General features: G+C 41.6%; 1 protein-coding gene and 1 pseudogene across 1 annotated transcript in view; one reads left to right on the top strand and one right to left on the bottom strand.

Annotated features, from left to right (window-relative positions):
- The window catches only part of LOC112261068, a 128,236-nt pseudogene extending 123,572 nt beyond the window's left edge, over positions 1-4,664 (bottom strand).
- LOC112257688 (RNA binding protein fox-1 homolog 3) overlaps positions 1-25,204 on the top strand; it is a 737,323-nt gene that overhangs the window by 189,421 nt on the left and 522,698 nt on the right.

The following is a 25,204-nucleotide window of genomic DNA, read 5'->3' as shown; positions in this document are numbered from 1 at the left end:
TTAGTTAATTATACTCCGGGACAGATTGCGAAAAAATATTTATATGAATTATTCAAACAATATGTAGGGCTGTGATTGGTTGTAATTATCGGCGGCACGAGGCGGAATGGGGAGAACGAGGCCTTGGGAATTAGAGAAGAGGGTAAACAAAAGGAGAGAGAGACATGGTCCACTCCAAATGGTAAATGCTCCCATCATTAAATGAAATAAACTGTTATTTGTCACATTCTTCGTAAATAACAGGTGTAGATAAACAATGCTTACCTACGGGCTCTTCCCAACAATGCAAAGAGAAAAATAATGGAAAAAAATTATAACATGAGGAATAAATACACAATGAGTAACGATAACCGGGCTACACAGGTTACCAGTACATAGTCATTGTGCAGAGGTACGAGGTAATTGAGGTAGATGTGTACTGTACATATACATTGTGGCAAAAAAGTATTTAGTCAGCCACCAATTGTGCAAGTTCTCCCACTTAAAAAGATGAGAGAGGCCTGTAATTTTCATCATAGGTACACTTCAACTATGACAGACAAAATGAAAAAAAAAATCCAGAAAATCACATTGTAGGATTTTTAATGAAATTATTTGCAAATTATGGTGGAAAATAAGTATTTGGTCACCTACAAACAAGCAAGATTTCTGGCTCTCACAGACCTGTAACTTCTTCTTTAAGAGGCTCCTCTGTCCTCCACTCGTTACCTGTATTAATGGCACCTGTTTGAACTTGTTATCGGTATAAAAGACACCTGTCCTCAACCTCAAACAGTCACACTCCAAACTCCACTATGGCCAAGACCAAAGAGCTGTCAAAGGACACCAGAAACAAAATTGTAGACCTGCACCAGACTGGGAAGACTGAATCTGCAATAGGTAAGCAGCTTGGTTTGAAGAAATCAACTGTGGGAGCAATTATTAGGAAATGGAAGACATACAAGACCACTGATAATCTCCCTCGATCTGGGGCTCCACGCAAGATCTCACCCCGTGGGGTCAAAATGATCACAAGAACGGTGAGCAAAAATCCCAGAACCACACGGGGGGACCTAGTGAATGACTTGCAGAGAGTTGGGACCAAAGTAACAAAGCCTACCATCAGTAACACACTACGCCGCCAGGGACTCAAATCCTGCAGTGCCAGACGTGTCCCCCTGCTTAAGCCAGTACATGTCCAGGCTCGTCTGAAGTTTGCTGGAGAGCATTTGGATGATCCAGAAGAAGATTGGGAGAATGTCATATGGTCAGATGAAACCAAAATAGAACTTTTTGGTAAAAACTCAACTCGTCGTGTTTGGAGGACAAAGAATGCTGAGTTGCATCCAAAGAACACCATACCTACTGTGAAGCAATACTTTTTTGCCCCACTGTAGGTAGGGGTAAAGTGACTAGGCAACAGGATAGATAATGAACAGTGGCAGCCGCATATGTGATGAGTCAAAAGAGTTAGTGCAAAAAGAGTGAATGCATATCGTCTTATGGCTTGGGGGTAGAAGCTTTTCAGGGTCCTGTTGGTTCCAGACTTGCCGTGTGGTAGCAGAAAAACAGTCTATGACTTGGGTGGCTGGAGTCTTTGACAATTTTTAGGGCCTTCCTCTGACACCGCTTGGTATAGAAGTCCTGGATGGCAGGGAGCTCGGCCGGAGTTATGTAATGAGCTATACGCACTACCCTATGTAGCGTCTTGCGTTCAGATGTCAAGCAGTTGCCATACCAAGCAGTGATGCAACCAGTTAAGATGCTCTCAATGGTGCAGCTGTAGAACTTTTGGAGGATCTGAGGGCCCATGCCAAACCTTTTCAGCCTCCAGACGGGAAAAGAGGTGTTGCTGTGCCTTCTTCACGACCGTGTTGGTGTGTGTGGACCATGTAATTCCTTAGTGATGTGGACACCGAGGAACTTGGCGCTCTTGATCCATTCCACTACAGCCCTGCCGTTGTGGATGGGGGCCTGCTCGGCCATCTGTTTTCCTGTAGTCCACGATCAGCTCCTTTGTTGCTGATGGTGAGGGAAAGATTGTTGTCCTGGCACCACACTGCCAGGTCACTGACTTCCACCCTATCGGCTGTCTCATCGTCATTGGTGATCAGGCCTACCATCATCTTGTCATCAGCAAACTTAATGATGGTCTTGGAGTCTTGCGTGGCCACACAGTTATGAGTGAACAGGGAGAACAAGAAGGGACTAAGCACACAGACCTGAGGGTCCCACATGTTGAGGGTCAGGGTGGTGGATGTGTTGTTGACTACCTTTACCACTTAGGGGCAGCCCATCAGGAAGTCCATAATCCAGTTGTAGAGGGAGGTGTTCAGTCCCAAGGTCCTAAGCTTGGAGGGGACTATGGTGTTGAATGCTGAGCTGTAGTCGATGAACAGCATTCCCACATACATGTAGGTGTTCCTCTTGTCCAGGTGGGAGAGGGCAGTATGGAGAGCAATTACGCCATCTGTGGATCTGTTGGGGCGGTATGTGAATTAGAGTGGGTCAAGGGTGTCTGGGATGGTGTTGATGTAAGTGAAGACACTTGCCAGCTGGTCAGCGAGTGCTCTGAGTACACATCTTGGTTGTCTGGCCAACGCACTTAGCCCGTTTTTATTTATATGCTGTTTCAACTTAAATTTCCAATGATTTTCGAACAAGTTTGAATTGAGGTGTGTTCCGCCTCCTCATTCAATCATATGAAAATAGTCCTTTTTAGTTTTGCTGACAATTAATTTATGGGACATTTCTGACCCGGACAAAATTCCCCAAGCACTTCCCAAATGTTTGCGCAGTTCAAGTCTGCAGACATTTGCGCATCTCCCATCAGAACAAGATCTGCACACATTCACATTTTCCATCTTTTGCCCTCATCGCAGTCATTGTTGTTTTCGTTACTAATAATATATTTAGAAATGTGTGCGTTTCTATCAAAGTAAGTGCCTTATTACGTTGCAATAGTTTTTGTATGTCGTTTCTATTGTAGCTTACTGTATGTATGGAGCATAATATATTTGTGTAAATTCCTTAACACTGCGGACACGTGAGGTAACGTTACTCATTTCATAACCTTTATGGTGTTATATTCAATCGTGCTTATGTAGCTAGCTACATTCTTCTATTGGCTCTGTAAAACAATACTAATTGCGTCAGAGAAGTATTATCTTGTGTTGTATTTTGAAGCTACATGGCCTTATGACTCCCAAGTGGCGCAGCTGTCAAAGGCACAGCACCTCTGTGCTAGAGACATCACTACAGACTCCCTGGTTCAAATTCAGGCTGTGTTTCTATCCAAGTAAGTGCCTTATTATGTTATAATAGCTTCTGTATGTCGTGTTATGCCGTTTCTACTGTAGCTCACTGTATGTATGGAGCATAATATATTTGTGTATATTCCTTAAACCACGGACACGTGAGGTAACGTTACTCATTTCATAACCTTTATGGTGTTATATTCAATTGTGCTTATGTAGCTAGCTACATTCTTCTGTTAGCTCTGTAAAACAATGCTAATTGTGTCATCAAAGTATCAGCTTGTCTTGTATTTTGAAGCTACATGGCCTTATGACTCCCAATTGGCGCAGCGGTCTACTGCACTGCATCCGCACTACATCCGACACCCTGGTTGGAATCCAGGCTGTATCACAACCGGCTGTGATTGGGAGTCCCATAGGGCGCCGCACAATTGGCTTAGCATTGTCCGAATTTGGCTGGTGTAGGCTGTCATTGTAAATAATAGTTTGTTGTTAAATGAATTGCCTAGTTAATTAAATAAAAAATATGACCATGGTTTGTTTATTTGGTCTATTCAGCATAGCTCTGTTCTTCCCTGCCTTGCCCCCTTGTGGAGCTGTGATTTTGTCAATGCAATATACTAGTTTTATAGCAGTGTTTATTATGTTACTTCTTTGTAATATTGTTTTATTGCTATATCCTGATATTGTATTCTAATTACTAATAATTCCTCTTTATTCTGTACTTTCAGAAACCACAAACAGTATTTGCCAATATCATAACTGGAGCAGGACATCTTTGGAGCTGAAGATTGAGGCCAGCTTTAGTATGCTAGCGTACACTCCTTAACAGTTTGCCTGGATGAAAACACAGCAAGAAAACACATAGGCCAATATGTAATAGTCGTCTATTTTATTGCAGTATTGGTGGTTGGTTTAACAACAACTTGTTTTACTAGTGGAAAAAAATGGAATATGCATAACCCATATTTAATATCCATGCAGTGACTGAACAACAACTGCATTTCCACCCCCATCTCTAAAGGCATAGTATCATGGCAGGTCAACCGGCAAGTGCCGTGTCAGGTCAGTCAGTCACTCACTCTGCTTACTTCTCCTGGTGCCAGACATGTAGACTTTACAGTGCTTCCGTGTGCGACTACCTTGAGCAGCAGATTGAGGGTCTTTGCAGGGAAAATGCCTTGCAGTGAGGCGTAGGGGATTGTCTGCAGCAGGATGACCCCCAGTGGATGGTCGCTGAGGGGTGTGGTGCTCCTGTACTTCATCCACTGTCGGTCTGCCTCCATCACCACCAGTATCTTCAAAGGTACCTGGGACTTCGTCAGTGGAGAAGGGATCCTCAGATTCAGGATTCTCAATAGCTACAAGGTTGGGGGGGAAGCTCTTCACTCTCAGAATCTGATTCCTGACTTTCATACTCAGACTCATTATCAGAATTGTACAAATTCTCCTGAATTTCCACATTTGTGAGTTCTCTCTTTTTGAAAGACATTGCTAATGCTACAGCTTAGCTCACTAGCTACATACATAAACAACAACACTGAATGGCTCAGAGTGGGAGTGAGAGGTTATGTGATTGACTGCTGTAACGCACCAGTTGTATCAATAAATCACTATCAGAAAATGTTTTGTGTGGTAATTATTTATATATTTCCTGTTTTATTCACATGTTTTAAATTACAGGTGACAAATCATGCATTCCAATTCTAGCATAGATTTTAATGGGCGTAAAATACCTTTTTGAAGTTTGTACTGATTATGATGAGCTAAGCTAATTCCAGCTGTGTGTAGCCATGTTTGTTGACATACAATGCATTCTGGTTTCACGTAATCGTCTGTTGGACCAAAGATGTTATAAGAAAATGAGGTAAGTAAGGGTTCACCTCACAATTTTTGAGGACATCCGGAAATGAATGGTGGGATGTGAACGATGGTAGACGACGACACCCCCCGTTGCACATGCATACTATAAACAGACCAAACTCATCTTGTCTCCTCTTAATATCTTTGGTTTCTGTGAGGGGGAAAAAAGCATGGCACCGTGCAGAAACTACCCATCATCAGATTACTTTTGATTTCTAGAAAGTGTTTTACTCAATTATTTCGATCAATGGTGAGCTCACCCGTGATGTGATTAATTATAAATAGTAATTTATATTAGCTAATTCATATTGTAGTTTGTCAGCCAGACTTATACAAATATGACCGAGTGTGTTGCATCCATCGTTCCTCAGTTAGCGCTAGGACAAATGTAGCCTACATTTTTCCGGTTTGAATGATTGTGTTATGCTGTAGATACTTCTGTGAATGTCTGAACATTGCATCCAAAAAGAAACTGCTCACATTCTGGACATAACTTTGTAAAGACTGTGTTTGTGCAAAATGTTTCTGAAAAAAGTGTGGCCAGGTCAAATGCTGATTGTTGCGTCATTCTAAACTGGCCGTTCTAAATAAGCATTCTAAATAAGCGTTCTAATCACACCGATTTGATCGTACAATACAAGGATCACTGTAGCATGATCAAACCCGTGTGTTGGTACGTGTAAAAAGCTTAAAGGTCTGACTCACATCGGCCTCGGAGAGCGAGATCACACAGTTATCCAGAACAGCTGGTGCTCTCATGTATAGTTCAGCGTTGCTTGCCTCGAAGCAAGCGTTTAAGGTATTTAGCTCGTCTGGTAGGCTCGCGTCACTTGGCAGTTCATGGTTGAGTTTCACTTGTAATCCGTAATAGTTTGCAAGCCCTGCCACTTCTGACGAGTGTCAGAGCCGGTGTAGTACGATTCGATCTTAGTCCTGTATTGACCCTTTGTCTGTTTGCTGACTCGTCGGAGGTTGTAGCAGGACTTTTTATAAGCGTCCTTGAAATCGGCAGCTCTAGACGTTGTCTGTAATCCATGGCTTCTAGTTGGAATATATACTGTATGTACGGTCACTTGGGGGATGAAGTCATTGATGAACTCCCAGCGACGGTAACTCTTCAGAAAATGTTTATAAAGGGGTTATAGTTTGTTTAAACATTTTTTTATTCAACCTTTATTTAACCAGGAAGGGCACATTGAGATTTAAAATCTCTTTTTCAAGAGCGTCCTGGCCAAGATAGGCAGCACCAAGTCATTACAAAAATTACAGTCAAACAACATGAAAAACTACAAGTAATCTAGTAAAGACCATAGAATTCACAAGAGTATAACAAAATCAAAAACAGCTAATTAAAAACATTGACAGGTCAGGGAATCAGTCTCAAGATCATTCATCAGTGATTTAAAAATACCAATCGGGACAAGTTCTTCCAGTTTAAAAGTATTTTGTAAGGTGTTCCAAGAAGATGGCGCAGAGTACATAAAAGCCCTTTTACCAAATTCAGTTCGGACATTTGGAACAGTTAGCAGGATAAAGTCCAGCGAACGAAGAGAGCACCCACCACATTTCTGAACAATAAAAATGCCCAAATAAAAAGGTAGTAAACCAAAAATGGCTTTGTAAATAAAAGTATACCAGTGCCTGAGCCTACGAGTGACTAGAGAAGGCCTGCCAACCCTGGTATACAAAGTGCAGTGGTGCGTAATGGTTTTGCAGTTTAAAATCAATCTCAAAGTGCCATGGTAAAGGGTGTCAATTGATCTCAAACCCTGAGCGGAAGCATTCATATATAAAATATCCCCAGAGTCTAGTAAAGGCATAAATGTAGCTGATACTAGCATCCTTCTGGCTTCAAAAGAAAAACAGGCCTTATTCCTAAAATAAAATCCCAATTTCAGCTTCAATTGTTTTGTAAGTTGTTAAATACGTAATTTAACAGAGAGGCCGCCATCAATTAAAATTCCAAGATATTACAATATTAACTGTTATAAAACTGGTTGTTTGTATCCCAGATGCTGATTGAACAAGCAGCATTCCAAGTCGTGTTGTATTGGCCATCACAGACACACCTCCATCTGAATATTATCACTGCACTTCCATAAGAATATCATGTTCATGTTGCTGTCTGAATCATCTCTTGTGTTCATCTCAACTCGCAACTCATTAATATAAGCCTTGCATTTTGTTTGGTACAGTGGGGGATAATATAAGCCTTGCATTTGGTTTGGAAGTTGCAATCTGTTTTTTGTTGACTACAGCGTAGTCTTTATAACCGAAAATAACAATTTGCACTGCGATACACAACTTTTTCTCCGCTGGCACAATTTGATTGGCTGCTGTCTGATTCAAACTGTAATTTGTTAAATGAAGAGATGATGCGCTGCACACTTTTTTAATAGCATCATTTTTTATATTTGGGCTTGGGGGGGGTATCAAGTCAGTTCGAGTCAAAAGGCTCAAGTCCAAGTTAAGTCACAAGTCATTGGTGTTAAAGTCGTGTTGCAAGTATTTTGGTATTTTGTCAAGTCGAGTCTAAAATCATCATATTTCTGACTCGAGTCTGAATCGAGTCCAAGTCATGTGACTCGAGTCCACACCTCTGGTATTGACCGACCTATGGAAAATGGCCATATCCATAACCATATCAGGCCAACATAGACACACATAAACCCCTAGACATACTAAAACCCTAGACATACAAAAACTAGAGTACCTAAGGTCAGGGCGTGAAGTTACCCCCCAGCCCCAAAGGTGCGGACTCCCGGCTGCAAACCTGAACCTATAGGGTAGCGTCCGGGTGGGCATCTACCCTCGGGGGCGGCTCATGTTCTGGACGCAGCCCCCCCTCCTTACGCTGATCCCTCCGCTTCTGTGGAACCGGACCGTGGATCATCGCCGGAGGCTCTGGACTGCAGCTCGTCGCTGAAGACTAGACTGCAGCTCGTCGCTAGAGGCCCTGGTCTGGGGACCGTCGCTGGAGACCCCGGACTGGGGACCGTCGCTGGAGACCCCGGCCTGGGGACAGTCGCTGGAGACCCCGGACTGGGGACCGCCGCTGGAGGTTCCAGACTGGGGACCATCGTTGGAAATTCCGGACTGGGGACCGTCGTTGGAGGTTCCGGACTGGGAACTGTCACCGGAAGCTCCAGACTGGGAACTGTCGCCGGAAGCTCTGGACTGTGGAGGTGCACTGGAGGCCTGATGCGTGGTGCCGGCACTGGTGGTACCAGGCTGGTGACATGCACCTCAGGGCTAGTGCGGGGAGGAGGCACAGGACGTACTGGACTGTGGAGGCGCACTGGAGGTCTGATGCGTAAAGCCGGCACTGGTGGTACCAGGCTGATGACATGCACCTCAGGGCGATTGCGGGGAAGAGGCACAGGACGTACTGGACTGTGGATGCACACTGGAGACCTGATGCGTGGCACAGGGCTGATGACACGCACTTCAGGGTGAGTACAGAGAGGAGGCACAGGACGTACTGGACTTTGGAGGCGCACTGGAGACCTGGTGTGTGGGACCGGTACAGGTGGCACCGGGCTGATGACACGCAACTCAGGGTGAGTGCGGAGAGGAGGCACAGGATGTACTGGACTGTTGAGGCGCACTGGAGGTCTATAGCGCAGAGCTGGCACAACCGTTCCTGACTGGATGCTCACTCCAGCCCGGCAAGTGGAGGTTGCTAGCACAGGACTCACTGGGCTGTGAAAGCGCACTGGAGACCTGATGCGTGGGACTGGTACAGGTGGCACAGGGCTGATGACACGCACCTCAGCACGCCCGCTCTGCAGCGCTCTCAATGCCAGCACCTTTCTCCGGAATCTTGCATTGAGCTCCTCACTTGACTCCCTGACTGGCTCCATGTGCCCCCCCAAAAAAATGTTCTTGGGGTTGCCTCTCGTGCTTGCTCCGTTGAGCTATCTCCTCGTATTGTCGCCGTTCCGCTTTTGCTACCTCTATCTCCTCCTTAGGATGGCAATACTCCTCGGCCTGCTTCCAGGGTCCTTTTCTATCCAGGATCTCCTCCCAAGTCCACTCCTCCTGTACACGCTGCTTGGTCCATTTTTGGTGGGATCTTCTGTCACGATCGTCGTATGAGTAAGACCAAGGCGCAGCGTGGTATACGTACATTCTCTTTTAATGAATGAAAACACCTAACAAAACCAACGAACGAAACGTGAAGCTATACAACTTAGTGCAGACAGGCAACTAAACATAGTCAAGATCCCACAACACAAATGAGGAAATGGCTACCTAAATATGATCCCCAATCAGAGACAACGATAAACAGCTGTCTCTGATTGGGAACCATATCAGGCCAACATAGACATACACAAACCCCTAGACATACAAAACCTTAGACATACAAAAACTAGAATACCCACCCTAGTCACACCCTGACCTAACCAAAATATATAGAAAAACAGAGATATGTAAGGTCAGGGTGTGACAAATAGACAGTACTTAAGTATTTAAAGTAAAAGGAATTGCTAAATTCAGGATTCAGACCTCTTGACTTTCCCCACAGTTTGCTACATTAGTCTTATTTTAAATTATGAAATAAAAAGAAATAGTCATCAATCAACACACAATACCCCATTATGAAAAAGTGATAACAGGTTTTTAGACAATGTAGTACGACAATCAGAGGCAGTAGTGATGACCAGGGATGTGAATTGGACCATTTTCCTGTCCTGCTAAGAATTCCAAAATGTTTTAATGAGTATTTTTTTGTGTTAGGGAAAATGTATGGACTATAAAGTATATTTTCTTTAGGAATGTAGTGATGTAAAAGTAAAAGTTGTCAAAAATATAAAGTACAGATACCTCAAAAACGACTTAAGTAATGCTTTAAAATATTTTTACGTAAGGACTTTACACCACTGAATATACCTTACTTTAAAGTGACAGACCTATAATGATTTATAACTGAGTTATCAACATATATAACTGCAAATGTATACCTTATTTTAAAGTGACAATCCACTGACCATTAACAAATGAGTTACCAACATTTATAACTGCTGAAAAGATACCTTTAAAGGTGCAATATGCAGAAATTGCTCTGCCATTTCCTGGTTGCTAAAATTCTAATAGTTTGCCCAATTTCAGTTTATGTGACAAACCAAGCAGTCATTGTGTAGAGAATAATTGTACCATCCAAACCTCCGAACCAAACATATTGTATTTTCAGCTGTTTGAAGCTAGTGTACAAAACCGAAAGTAAAAGAAGCAAAAGCAAAATTAAAGAACAGGAAGCATAGAAACATTGCACAAAGTACAGATCTATCACTTCTTAGACTTGCTTTCAATGAGAATGACAGATATATAACATTTAACCTTTAAAGGAAGTGGAAAACTACTGATCATATATTCATGAGTTAGGCCTACCAATATTTATAACTTCGAAAAAAATATGCCTTAAAAGAAAGTGGAATCCTTCGGGCCATTTATAATGTCAAGTTACAAACATTTATAACAGTATATTATCTCCTATAACATGGTAAACATAGTAAGAACAAAATGCAATTTAATAAAAGGATGCATTGCGAAAACAATTTTAACTGCTGTGACTCAACTCTGTAGCCTATCCTTGGTATGGTGAGTAGCCTAGCTAATTTGGATAAACAGGGGTGTATTTTTCTCCTCATTTGTAATATTACAAGGCAGCATAGAAATTGATAACAGATGAACTATTTAAAATACAACATAGTGTCTCATGGCCCCTTTCTGTTTCTTCATCTCTTTCTTTCATTTTCCCATCCTGGAGTCTGAGACCTTATTAGAATGCGTGGGAGAGAAGAGGAATTTATGACAATTTATCATAGATACTAGCTACTACTGTCATCATTATCATGATGTCTACCATTTAGGCTTAGCTATTTGTTATCCACTGCTAGCTTATAATAATAATAATAATAATAATAACAATAATACAAATCGCTAGTGTTTAACATTACTTGCTAACACCATTAGCTAGCTACCACAGATGAAAGGGGTTAGCTAGTTATTACAATTTTTGCTAATACACTAGTTATTTAGCAAGTTAGTCTTAACCCCCTAGATCCGATGCGTCAATCGTCTGTAGCATTTTAATTTAATTTAACCTTTATTTAACCAGGCAAGTCAGTTAAGAACACATTCTTATTTTCAATGACGGCCTGGGAACAGTGGGTTAACTGTCTGTTCAGGGACAGAACAACAGATTTGTACCTTGTCAGCTTGGGGGTTTGAACTCACAACCTTCCGGTTACTAGTCCAACGCTCTAACCACTAGGCTACCCTGCCGCAACCAGTTTAACCTACGATGGTGGTAACGTTTTGCTCTACAACCCCCACAAGTGTTTTGAAAGACAACAGGGTCAAATGAACCCACTTAATTGGCTATCAAGACTTGAAAGATTGGAGAGAGGGATGGCCTTGAGTTAGAGTGATAATCGCCTGGAGAAAAAGAGACCGACCGAACGAGCAATCGATCGATAGATTGAGAGTAAGGGAAAGCGATGAGAATGAATGTGATATGAGAAAAAAACACACAAAAAAACAGACCGAGCGAAGTTAAGTTGAGCGACAACATTGTTTAATTTGTGTGTGTTTTGCAGCGTGATTGGGAGGTGGCGGGGGATGTAGGGACAAGGGGGTAAGGGAATGAGATTGAGGGTGCATCCCAAATGGCACCCTTTTCCCTATGTAGTGCACTACTTTTGACCGGAGCCTTTAGCTTCCATAGGTCTCTGGTCAAAAGTATTGCACTAAATAGGTAATTGGGTGCCATTTGGGCTGGAGCCTCAGCACGCAGAAGAAACTGGCAGTAGCGGGTGCCGGGGCTGGTCTGATGAAGCCATTAGCGCTGGGGCCCTCAGCCACTCAATCACACTGACACTTCAATAGAGGCCCGATATGGCCATTCCTCAATGCCCAGCCAACCCACCTTGCCCACTCTGCTAATCGCTACAATCATTTAGTGGGGAAAGCCTGAACTCCCAGCCTCCGAAATGCTACCCCTTCAATTCTCCCTCCCTCCCTTTCTCCTTCCATCACTTCCACCCTCCCTCCCTCCTTAAAATGTCAGCTCTTCCAGAAGTCACTATCTCTCTCCCTCTCCATCCTCCTTTCCTTTTTTCTATTTTTCTCCTGTCCTTTCTCAATAGCTAGAGGAGACGCTAGTGGATATAGCTGGCATGAGAGAGCAGTGACGTACACCCCACGCACGTGGTAGAACCATGAAATTAAAATACTTAACTTTTATATGGCGGAACACCTTCCGGCTGGGAGGGTTATGATGTCATAATCGTCAGGCCAGGGGGTCAAAGGTCAGAGTCAGAGAGTGATTGGCTGGGATCAGAGAGTTATGTAAAAGGTATACAGCTGTGAGAGAGAGATAGTGTTAGAGACAGACAGTGTGCTGGAGCTTTGAAGCAGTAGCTCCTAACAGGATCCTTTAGATACACCTCCCTGAGAATCACTGAGAAGAGACGGGGGAAAAACCACACCATGAGGAGGAGAGGAGAGGAGAAAGGGAGGAAGGCAGGCAGCAGAAAGAGAGAGCGGGCAGAGAGAGAGAGGGCTAGCAAAGGCTAACTGGGTCATAATGGTAGAGTGTAATTACAGTAGTTATGTCTCTCTCTCTTTGACTCTCTTTCTCTCTCTGTAGCATGCTGTTCTCTCAAGTGATGTAACTACTGTGCCAATAAAGTATTTTTAAATAAAAATAATTATCTGTCTCTCTCTCTATTTGACTATCTTTCTCTTTCTTTGACTCCCTTCCTCTCTCTGTGTCATGCTGTTCTCTCACAATCAAGCTTTCTTCTCTGCTCTCTTTTTCTCACAATATGTAGACGCAATTTCAAGCAGTGAACATGCAATCATTTATACAGGGTGAATCATAATTTGAGCTATAAAATGCAGTGATTTACAGAGAATAATACTGGTAGCCTACCTGAAACGTGAGCGATAGAGATTTTCATTATGTTTTGTATCAGCGAGCATATTCGTTTTTACCACAGCTAGCCCCATTGCCTTTACCTTGTCATATCACTCACACATAACAGAGGGTTGGTGGTGAGTGGATGAGTTGTATATCCACATTATCTGATGTCATTATTTAATTATTTCATCCCTGTATTGAGGCAGTGGTGGTGTGTGTGTGTGTGTGTGTGTGTGTGTGTGTGTGTGTAAATGCATGGGTGTGCGTGTGTGGGATCAACAGGGATACATTGTCCTTTCTTCCATTAAATTCATGCTCTGTATGTCATAACAACCCACATTATTACACACTGAATAGCCAAATCAATAAGTAGATAATAACTGAGCACACACACACACGCACCATGTTTCAGAGCTTGTAGGCTGACTTCCTGTTGATCAGTTAGTCCAAGCTACAGTCTTTATAAATCCAGCCCCAAAAAGTAATAATAATACAATTCCCACACTCTATGAACAGTGAGGGTAAAGAATGCAATAAAAGATGCCAAAACCGAAAAGATAATCAAGATATATATATATTTTTAAAAAAAAAGCTAATTTGTGACACTGCTTGGGAATATCTCGGCACTTTATTAGATTTGAGTCTAATAAACAAAAAGAGTGTAGTGCATGGATTTGCATGCATGGGCCAGCCTACTTTCTGCTAAATAAAAGCAATGATGTGTACTGAACCTGTCGCCCTTAATGAAGCGTAGTGCGTTATGATTTTACATTTTTATTTTATTTTATTTTATTTATTTCACCTTTATTTAACCAGGTAGGCAAGTTGAGAACAAGTTCTCATTTACAATTGCGACCTGGCCAAGATAAAGCAAAGCAGTTCGACAGATACAACGACACAGAGTTACACATGGAGTAAAACAAACATACAGTCAATAATACAGTATAAACAAGTCTATATACAATGTGAGCAAATGAGGTGAGAAGGGAGGTAAAGGCAAAAAAGGCCATGGTGGCAAAGTAAATGCAATATAGCAAGTAAAACACTGGAATGGTAGTTTTGCAATGGAAGAATGTGCAAAGTAGAAATAAAAATAATGGGGTGCAAAGGAGCAAAATAAATAAATAAATTAAATACAGTTGGGAAAGAGGTAGTTGTTTGGGCTAAATTATAGGTGGGCTATGTACAGGTGCAGTAATCTGTGAGCTGCTCTGACAGTTGGTGCTTAAAGCTAGTGAGGGAGATAAGTGTTTCCAGTTTCAGAGATTTTTGTAGTTCGTTCCAGTCATTGGCAGCAGAGAACTGGAAGGAGAGGCGGCCAAACAAAGAATTAGTTTTGGGGGTGACTAGAGAGATATACCTGCTGGAGCGTGTGCTACAGGTGGGAGATGCTATGGTGACCAGCGAGCTGAGATAAGGGGGGACTTTACCTAGCAGGGTCTTGTAGATGACATGGAGCCAGTGGGTTTGGTGACGAGTATGAAGCGAGGGCCAGCCAACGAGAGCGTACAGGTCGCAATGGTGGGTAGTATATGGGGCTTTGGTGACATAACGGATTGCACTGTGATAGACTGCATCCAATTTGTTGAGTAGGGTATTGGAGGCTATTTTGTAAATGACATCGCCAAATTCGAGGATTGGTAGGATGGTCAGTTTTATAAGGGTGTGTTTGGCAGCATGAGTGAAGGATGCTTTCTTGCGAAATAGGAAGCCAATTCTAGATTTAACTTTGGATTGGAGATGTTTGATATGGGTCAGGCGGGTAGGTGCAGGTAGCGATCGGTTGGAGCAATTGGAGGCCACGGAAGGAGAGTTGTATGGCATTGAAGCTTGCCTGGAGGGTTGTTAACACAGTGTCCAAAGAAGGGCCAGAAGTATACAGAATGGTGTCGTCTGCGTAGAGGTGGATCAGAGACTCACCAGCAGCAAAAGCGACCTCATTGATGTATACAGAGAAGAGAGTCGGTCCAAGAATTGAACCCTGTGGCACCCCCATAGAGACTGCCAGAGGTCCGGACAGCAGACCCTCTGATTTGACACACTGAACTCTATCAGAGAAGTAGTTGGTGAACCAGGCGAGGCAATCATTTGAGAAACCAAGGCTGTCGAGTCTGCCGATGAGGATGTGGTGATTGACAGAGTCGAAAGCCTTGGCCAGATCAATGAATACGGCTGCACAGTAATGTTTCTTATCGATGGCGGTTAAGATATCGTTTAGGACCTTGAGCGTGGCTGAGGTGCACCCATGACCAGCTCTGAAACCAGATTGAATAGCAGAGAAAGTATGGTGAGATTCGAAATGGTCGGTAATCTGTTTGTTGACTTGGCTTTCGAAGACCTTAGAAAGGCATGGTAGGATAGATATAGGTCTGTAGCAGTTTGGGTCAAGAGTGTCCCCCCCCTTTGAAGAGGGGGATGACCGCAGCTGCTTTCCAATCTTTGGGAATCTCAGACGACACGAAAGAGAGGTTGAACAGGCCAGTAATAGGGGTGGCAACAATTTCGGCAGATAATTTTAGAAAGAAAGGGTCCAGATTGTCTAGCCCGGCTGATTTGTAGGGGTCCAGATTTTGCAGCTCTTTCAGAACATCAGCTGAATGGATTTGGGAGAAGGAGAAATGGGGAAGGCTTGGGCGAGTTGCTGTTGGGGGTGCAGTGCTGTTGACCGGGGTAGGAGTACCCAGGTGGAAAGCATGGCCAGCCGTAGAAAAATGCTTATTGAAATTCTCAATTATGGTGGATTTATCAGTGGTGACAGTGTTTCCTATCTTCAGTGCAGTGGGCAGCTGGGAGGAGGTGTTCTTATTCTCCATGGACTTTACAGTGTCCCAGAGCTTTTTTGAGTTAGTGTTGCAGGAAGCAAATTTCTGCTTGAAAAAGCTAGCCTTGGCTTTTCTAACTGCCTGTGTATAATGGTTTCTAGCTTCCCTGAACAGCTGCATATCACGGGGGCTGTTCGATGCTAATGCAGAACGCCATAGGATGTTTTTGTGTTGGTTAATGATAAACTGCATTCAATGGCTTCAATACAATGGCAGCTTCATTAATATAAACAATATCACCTTAATCTATAACCAGTGTGACCGGTGTGACATTCCACTGAATAATTGGTTTTCTGCTATTTAATAAAAGGCACGCCGTATTGCTAGAAAGGCACCCCATTTGAATTCTTAACTTCTTAACTATAACTCATCAACTTGCTTTGTGAAAGATACCGAGATATTTATAAGTGGTAACATGATCAATGTGGGCACGATCCAATGCACAAATGCATAAATCATTAGATACATTTTCAAGCTTTTTGGAAAATAAAATATACTTAGATTGACATACATTAAGTACCAATTTCAGTTCAACAAGGGCTCTCTGCAAAGCAGAAAAGCCAGATTATAGTTCTGAAAGAGCCTTGTCAACGAAAGGGGCAGCATTTCATCTGCATACAATAGGAGGTTAACATTTTCTACAGACAAAACATTTTTGTTGATATAGACAGTAAAAAGTACAGGGCCCAAATTAGGCCCCTGTGGGACACCCTTAGTAATATCAAGGAAAGCTGACACCATCAACAACAAAAAAAGGGGATTTTCTTTTGTCATGTACACCGGATAGGTGCAGTAAAATGTGTTGTTTCACAAGGTCAGCCATAGTAGTACAGCACACCTGGAGCAAATTAGGGTGAAGTGCCTTGCTCAAAGACACATTGACAGACTTTTCTGGCCCAACGCCCATCCGCTAGGCTACCTGCCGCCCAGTTAAGAAACATATTGTGTCCTGTCTGTCAGGTAGTTTTCAAACCAAATGCAGACTGCCTGACCCTGGCCAATTTTAGATATGGTACGAATGAATAATAAATGGTCAACAGTGTTGAAGGTCTTCGACAGGTCTATGAAAAGGGCAACACAATGCTGCCTTTTGTCATTGCAATTTACAGTGTCATTTACCACAAAAGAAACAGCAGATGTAGTGCAATGACCTGACCTGAAACCAGACTGAGTTGTCATAGTAACAACGGGTGTGTGGCTGATTGGTGGTGGTGCTCGTGCTTCCTATCACTCAGATGTTATGTAGCAAGATAAGGTGACAACACTTTTATAGCACAAAGGATAAGATGATCCAACTGTCAAAATGAGTCCTTTTTAGCAAGCCACAACAGTCAACTATCTACTGTAGTTAGGTAGCTGTTTGGCTTTATAGCAAATTCACGAATTTGTTTGTAAAACAACAACAAGCTAGTTAGCTACAACATATTCTGGTCAAACTGTCAACAGAGTAGCAAGCAAGCAACAAGACTTGCCAAATGACAGTCCAAAAATTACTTGAGGGTAGATAATTCAGATTTGACCATTCAGGCACAAGTCGCATGGCCAGGAATCAGATTTGTATCTGATTTCAAACCACCTATGAAGGTGGTTTGAAATGTGGCTTGAAATATCTGATTGCATGTGCTTTGTGGCTGTTCAGACTGCAGGAAAAATAACAGATTCAAATCAGATTAGGGAAAAAAAGAGATTTGAGTCAGATCAAACTGTGAACAATGTTTTAGAATAGATTTTGAAGCTAGAAATGATCTAAGCTCGAGACTTGATGAAAGATTATTTCATTGTCGCTAAGCAAGACGGTTGGGAGATTGGGAGATACTTATTCATGTCAGAGGTGTAACCACCAACATTTGAAGTCGGAAGTTTACATACACTAAGGTTGGAATCATTACAACTCATTTTTCTACCACTCCACAAATTTCTTGTTAACAAACTATAGTTTTGGCAAGTTGGTAAGAACATCTACTTTGTGCATGACATAAGTCATTTTTCCAACAATCGTTTACAGACAGATTATTTCACGTATAATTCACTGTATCACAATTCCAGTGGGTCAGAAGTTTACATACACTAAGTTGACTATGACTTTAAACAGCTTAGAAAATTCCAGACAATTATGTCATGGCTTTAGAAGCTTCTGATAGGCTAATTGACATAATTTGAATCAATTGGAGGTGTACCTGTGGATGTATTTCAAGGCATACCTTCAAACTCAGTGCCTCTTTGCTTGACATCATGGGAAAATCAAAAGAAATCAGCCAATATCTCAGTAAAAAAAATGGTAGACCTCCACATGTCTGGTTCATCCTTGGGAGAAATGTCCAAATGCCTGAAGGTACCACGTTCATCTGTACAAACAATAGTACGCAAGTATAAACACCATGGGACCACGCAGCCATCATACCACTCTGGAAGGAGGCGCATTCTGTCTCCTAGAGATGAACGTACTTTGGTGCGAAAAGTGCAAATCATTCCCAGAACAACAGTAAAGGACCTTGTGAAGATGCTGGAGGAAACAGGTAAAAGTATCTATATCCACAATAAAACGAGTCCTATATCGACATAACCTGAAAGGCCGCTCAGCAAGGAAAAACCACTGCTCCACAACTGCCATAAAAAAACAGTCTACGGTTTGCAACTGCACATGGGGACATAAATGGTACTTTTTGGAGAAATGTCCTCTGGTCTGATTAAACAAAAATAGAACTGTTTGGCCATAATGACCATCGTTATGTTTGGAGAAAAAAGGGGGAGGCTTGCAAGCCGAAGAACACCATCCCAACCGTGAAGCATGGTGGTGGCAGCATCATGTTGTGGGGGTGCTTTGCTGCAGTAGGGACTGGTTCACTTCACAAAATAGATAGCATCACGAGGTAGGACAATTACGTGGATATATTGACGCAACATCTCAAGACATCAGTCAGGAAGTTACAGCTTAGTTGCAAATGAGTCTTCCAAATGGACAATGACTCCAAGCATAATTCCAAAGTTGTGGCAAAATGGCTTAAGGACAACAAAGTTAAGATATTGGAGTGGCCATCACAAAGCGCTGACCTGAATTCTATAGAACATTGGTGAGCAGAACTGAAAAAGCATGTGCGAGAAAGGAGGCCTACAAACCTGACTCAGTTACACCAGCTCTGTCAGGAGGAATGGGCCAAAATCCACCCAACTTATTGTGGGAAGCTTGTGGAAGGCTACCCGAAACGTTTGACCCAAGTTAAACAATTTGAAGGCAATGCTACCAAATACTAATTGAGTGTATTTAAACGTCTGACCCACTTGGAATGTGATGAAAGAAATAAAAGCTGAAATAAATCATTATATCTACTATTATTCTGACATTTCACATTCTTAAAATAAAGTGGTGATCCTAACTGACCTAAAACAGGGATTTTTACAAGGATTAAATTGTGGGAATTGTGAAAATCCAATTAAATACAGATTAAATGTATTTGGCTAAGGTGTATGTAAACTTTCGACTTCAACTGTATGTAGAGAGGGAGTTCATGGGCAGCTTTCCAGACTCTAGGGATAGCATCATATATAATTGTCAGGTTAAACATGTGTCAATGTTTCTACAATTAGGCAGAAAGCTGAAGCAAGAAAGGATCAAGCAAATCAGCCCAAATTGATTTGTTTTACTTCAATCTTAAGCAGGGCATCTAGCACATCACAAGTAGATACTTGTTCAAATGGAAACAAAGATTCACTAGAAGTTGACAGATCTTCCGTCATGCCAACTGGAGGCTTGGAGAGGGAAGAGCAGTCTATTGATCGTCCAGGGACAATTAAACCACCTATTCTTAAAAAAAATGTGCCTGTTGAGAATTTTTGTTGTTGATTGAAAGCATCACTTATCTAAAGATGCACATTCCCAAGATGCATATGGAGGTAGGGAAATGTGTGAAAGCCATCCCATGGATAGTGTTTCAATCCAGGGGAGGCTGAGTGTGAGAGCATCATCCCTCCTCCTCTCTCTGGAGAAGAGCTTAACCTATAATAACCTATTTCAGACTAAAACAAGTGCTATATTTGTTGTGAACCCCACAGATCAAGGATTACCATGTGAACAATAGCATAATTCACTGTACTTAACATAATTCACTGTCTGTACATTATCCTACAGTATAGGCTGGGTTCTGGATTCTGTAGAGGCCAAGGCCAGTGTAGTTGGCACACACACAGACGCTCACAGACACACAGAGACGCACACACACACACCATTGACAACTATGTGCTGTTTTCAAGTGATTGTTAAATAAGTGTTATACCTATTTGGTTTTAATATCATCACCTCTTGAAGAGAATAGTCAGAACTACACATCTCTGATTATTCCACATTTATCTGTGTCATCAGAGTTATACAGCAAGTAACTGTTTATCTCTATCATCAGAGTTATACAGCAAGTAACTGTTTATCTCTATCATCAGAGTTATACAGCAAGTAACTGTTTATCTCTATCATCAGAGTTATACAGCAAGTACCTGTTTATCTCTATCATCAGAGTTATACAGCAAGTAACTGTTTATCTTTATCATCAGAGTTATACAGCAAGTACCTGTTTATCTTTATCATCAGAGTTATACAGCAAGTAACTGTTTATCTCTATCATCAGAGTTATACAGCAAGTAACTGTTTATCTTTATCATCAGAGTTATACAGCAAGTAACTGTTTATCTTTATCATCAGAGTTATACAGCAAGTAACTGTTTATCTTTATCATCAGAGTTATATAGCAAGTAACTGTTTATCTCTATCATCAGAGTTATACAGCAAGTAACTGTTTATCTTTATCATCAGAGTTATACAGCAAGTAACTGTTTATCTTTATCATCAGAGTTATACAGCAAGTAACTGTTTATCTTTATCATCAGAGTTATACAGAAAGTAACTGTTTATCTTTATCATCAGAGTTATACAGCAAGTAACTGTTTATCTTTATCATCAGAGTTATACAGAAAGTAACTGTTTATCTTTATCATCAGAGCTATACAGCAAGTAACTGTTTATCTTTATCATCAGAGTTATACAGCAAGTAACTGTTTATCTTTATCATCAGAGTTATACAGAAAGTAACTGTTTATCTTTATCATCAGAGCTATACAGCAAGTAACTGTTTATCTCTATCATCAGAGTTATACAGCAAGTAACTGTTTATCTTTATCATCAGAGTTATACAGCAAGTAACTGTTTATCTTTATCATCAGAGTTATACAGCAAGTAACTGTTTATCTTTATCATCAGAGTTATACAGAAAGTAACTGTTTATCTTTATCATCAGAGTTATACAGCAAGTAACTGTTTATCTTTATCATCAGAGTTATACAGAAAGTAACTGTTTATCTTTATCATCAGAGTTATACAGCAAGTAACTGTTTATCTTTATCATCAGAGTTATACAGCAAGTAACTGTTTATCTTTATCATCAGAGTTATACAGAAAGTAACTGTTTATCTTTATCATCAGAGCTATACAGCAAGTACCTGTTTATCTTTATCATCAGAGTTATACAGCAAGTACCTGTTTATCTTTATCATCAGAGTTATACAGCAAGTAACTGTTTATCTCTATCATCAGAGTTATACAGCAAGTAACTGTTTATCTTTATCATCAGAGTTATACAGCAAGTAACTGTTTATCTTTATCATCAGAGTTATACAGCAAGTAACTGTTTATCTTTATCATCAGAGTTATATAGCAAGTAACTGTTTATCTCTATCATCAGAGTTATACAGCAAGTAACTGTTTATCTTTATCATCAGAGTTATACAGCAAGTAACTGTTTATCTTTATCATCAGAGTTATACAGCAAGTAACTGTTTATCTTTATCATCAGAGTTATACAGAAAGTAACTGTTTATCTTTATCATCAGAGTTATACAGCAAGTACCTGTTTATCTCTATCATCAGAGTTATACAGCAAGTAACTGTTTATCTCTATCATCAGAGTTATACAGCAAGTAACTGTTTATCTCTATCATCAGAGTTATACAGCAAGTAACTGTTTATCTTTATCATCAGAGCTATACAGCAAGTAACTGTTTATCTTTATCATCAGAGTTATACAGCAAGTAACTGTTTATCTTTATCATCAGAGTTATACAGCAAGTACCTGTTTATCTTTATCATCAGAGCTATACAGAAAGTAACTGCATGCTTTTCATAATCAGTAAATATCAATTAATCATGTTTTTTCAGATAGGTGAGGTTAGCCAGATCCATTTGGCATGTAGCTAGTTAAGCAAACAACATGTGTCATTTATCTTCATCAGAGATTTGGCTTTTGGAAACAGCTTGACATTAGCAAGTCCTCGTCCTGGTAAAGTTGTCAGCCGGACTACTGTCATCACCACTATAGATGGCAGGCAAATCAAACAATATTTTGATATAGCCATCTAGTTTATCCCCTGAACGTTAGCTTGTAAACTAGCCATATTGACCTGGTCTGTTATCTACACTCGTAGAAAACAAAGGTGCAAATTGGAACCATAACGGGTTCTTGTGTTTGTCCCCACAGGGGAAAACATTTTGTTGCTAGGTTGAACCCTTTGCAGAGGCTTCTACCTAGAGTTCTACCTATGTAGGGTTCTACTGAGTCTTACAATGTTGATTAATCCAAAAGGAGTAGGCAAGAGAATGGTCATGGACAGGCAAAAGGTCAAAACCAGATCAGAGTCCAGGAGGTACAGAGTGGCAGACAGGCTCGTGGTCAAGGCAGGCAGAATGGTCAGGCAGGTGGGTACAAAGTCCAGAAACAGGAAAGGGTCAAAACCGGGAGGACTAGAGAAAGGAGAATAGCAAAAAGCAGGAGAACGGGAAAACCGCTGGTTGACTTGGAAACATACAAGACGAACTGGCACAGAGAGACAGGAAACACAGGGATACATACAATAAGGAAAATAAGCGACACCTGGAGGGGTTGGAGGCAATCACAGGGACAGGTGAAACATCAGGGAGTGACAGAAGTTTGGAACCACCAAGACTCTTCCTAGAGCCGGCCACAATTTCAGAATACGGCTGTAATGTATCAAACTGTGAAAAATGTCAAAGGTCTGAATACTTTCCAAAGGCGCTGTATATCATAAGGCCTTTCTTTGAGGGCATAGCTACACCTTAACTTCAGTGGTGAGGGGTTGGAGGCAATCACAGGGACAGGTGAAACATCAGGGAGTGACAGAAGTTTGGAACCACCAAGACTCTTCCTAGAGCCGGCCACAATTTCAGAATACGGCTGTAATGTATCAAACTGTGAAAAATGTCAAAGGTCTGAATACTTTCCAAAGGCGCTGTATATCATAAGGCCTTTCTTTGAGGGCATAGCTACACCTTAACTTCAGTGGTGATGAGAAACTTACAGGCCACAGCACGCCTGCAAGTCACAGTATGCTGGCTTGCAATGAGATGTTTAATTCCCATTGGAATCCAGCCAGAGATAGGATATCCAACAAGTGGAATTTTTTATCGCCTGCAACCTGCATTCAGAATGACTGACAGGGTAAGGGAGATTGAATACTGAGACAATCTGAATCATCTAAACTAGTAACGGGTGCAATAAGTACAACTGCCTACAGATTGGATTCATTTAGAATTTGTAATTATTTATCTTGGTGTACCATAACATTTATCAACCAATCATTGTACATGCAAAAACACATATATTAAAACAAACCCTTCTGAAAACCATCCTCCAATAGAACATGCTGGGAAATGTGATGTGTTTCTATGTTGAACCCTTCTTGCCTTTCAAATAATCTTTCTTGCCTTTCAAAGAATCATCAAATAACTTTTTCTTCCAAAAACAGTTCTTATGATGTTAAAGGTTCCAGGTAGAATCCTTTGCCTTACAAAGGACCCTTGTGTTCCAAAAAGGGATCTTCAGAACAAAACAGTTCTTGGTAGAACACTAGCCCTTTTGGAACTCTTTTTTTCTAAGAGTGTAGCTAGCCAATTTGATGTGGTCCATCAATAAATTAAGTCTGTCGTGTCTGTCAGCAGCAATCGTCAATAAACGCTTAAAAACAATGTTGAAAACGGGATAATGATACCTAACTTCACTAGGCCGGCTTACGTTGGTTGGAGATAAAGTACATTAGGTCTACTTACCACTAAGTTTAGCCAACTGTACAAAGTTTCTACTGGCCTTGCAAAGTAGACATTATCAGCTAACAGTACATCAGCAAATGAGTCCTTCTGCTGCTTGACAGGAGGAGCCCACAAAGATGATTTTTTACATAAACCACTGATACTCGTGCATGATCTCTATGATCTCTATGATCTCTATGATCTCTATGATCTCTATGCACACACACACACATGCAGGGGCCAGTGTAGGTGGCTGGTACAGTATAGTAGTGGGAGAAGCATTATTGTTTTCAGTACAGCATTGTGTGTGTGTGTGTGTGTGTGTGTGTGTGTGTGTGTGTGTGTGTGTGTGTGTGCGTGCGTGTGTGTGTGTGTGGTCAGCTCAGGATGAGGAAGGTGTGAAGACTAATCCAATAACTGCAATCAGGGACAGTGTGAGCCAAATGTTCCGCACAGTCCACACTACTCTGTGTTCCTTTATTTGAGTCCTCATTTTACTTCATTTTCCATACATTTTGTCATCATGCACTTTGCCCCGGCATGTGTCTGTGTATGTTCCTATCTCTTCTCCATACCATATTACAGCACTTGCATGCCCAAATAGAAAACTAATCTCCTCCTCTGTCCCTGTACCAGATTTACCACATACTACTCCTCTCACACCCCACTCTCTCTTTTTTCTCTCTCTTTCTCCCTCTATTTCTCTTGTTCACTTGTCCATTTCTCTCCCTCTGGGCTCTGTGGCACACTAAATCAGAGGCTCAGCTACCTTGTCATCCTGCGATTACCTGCAGGAAAATAAAGTGACTGCAAAGGGAGGCAAATAGAGGCTTTAAACACCAAATCATAAAAGGACGACCGCAGGGCCACTAGGCTCTCTCTCCACTGGTCACATGCACTCACATACACACACACACACACACACACACACACACACACACACACCCGCACAAGTCGCCTACACATCTGAAGCCATTCTTTACCCCAGCAGCACAACTAACAGACACTGCTGGCTCCACTACAATGGGCTGTGTGTAGATGAGGCTTTCTAGGTAACACTGCCTATGTGATTTCTCTTTTAAAGAGGCCCAGACCACCTACCTGCTTCGATGCTAATCGCAGCTAAACTGCTAGACCCGCGACTCCGGTGTGCTCCGTATCTGATCAACCCAGAGGGTAATCACTCAACGCACATTTCCAGCTAAAGCTACCATGCAAGAGCAATTTCCCAGCTTTTCCCGGCCCAGCCTCCGCCATGGCACACTATAGCAGG

This window comes from Oncorhynchus tshawytscha, linkage group LG01 (genome assembly GCF_018296145.1).
Source record: "Oncorhynchus tshawytscha isolate Ot180627B linkage group LG01, Otsh_v2.0, whole genome shotgun sequence".
Taxonomy (NCBI): Eukaryota; Metazoa; Chordata; class Actinopteri; order Salmoniformes; family Salmonidae; genus Oncorhynchus; species Oncorhynchus tshawytscha.
This window is presented reverse-complemented; position numbering and strand designations above follow the sequence as displayed.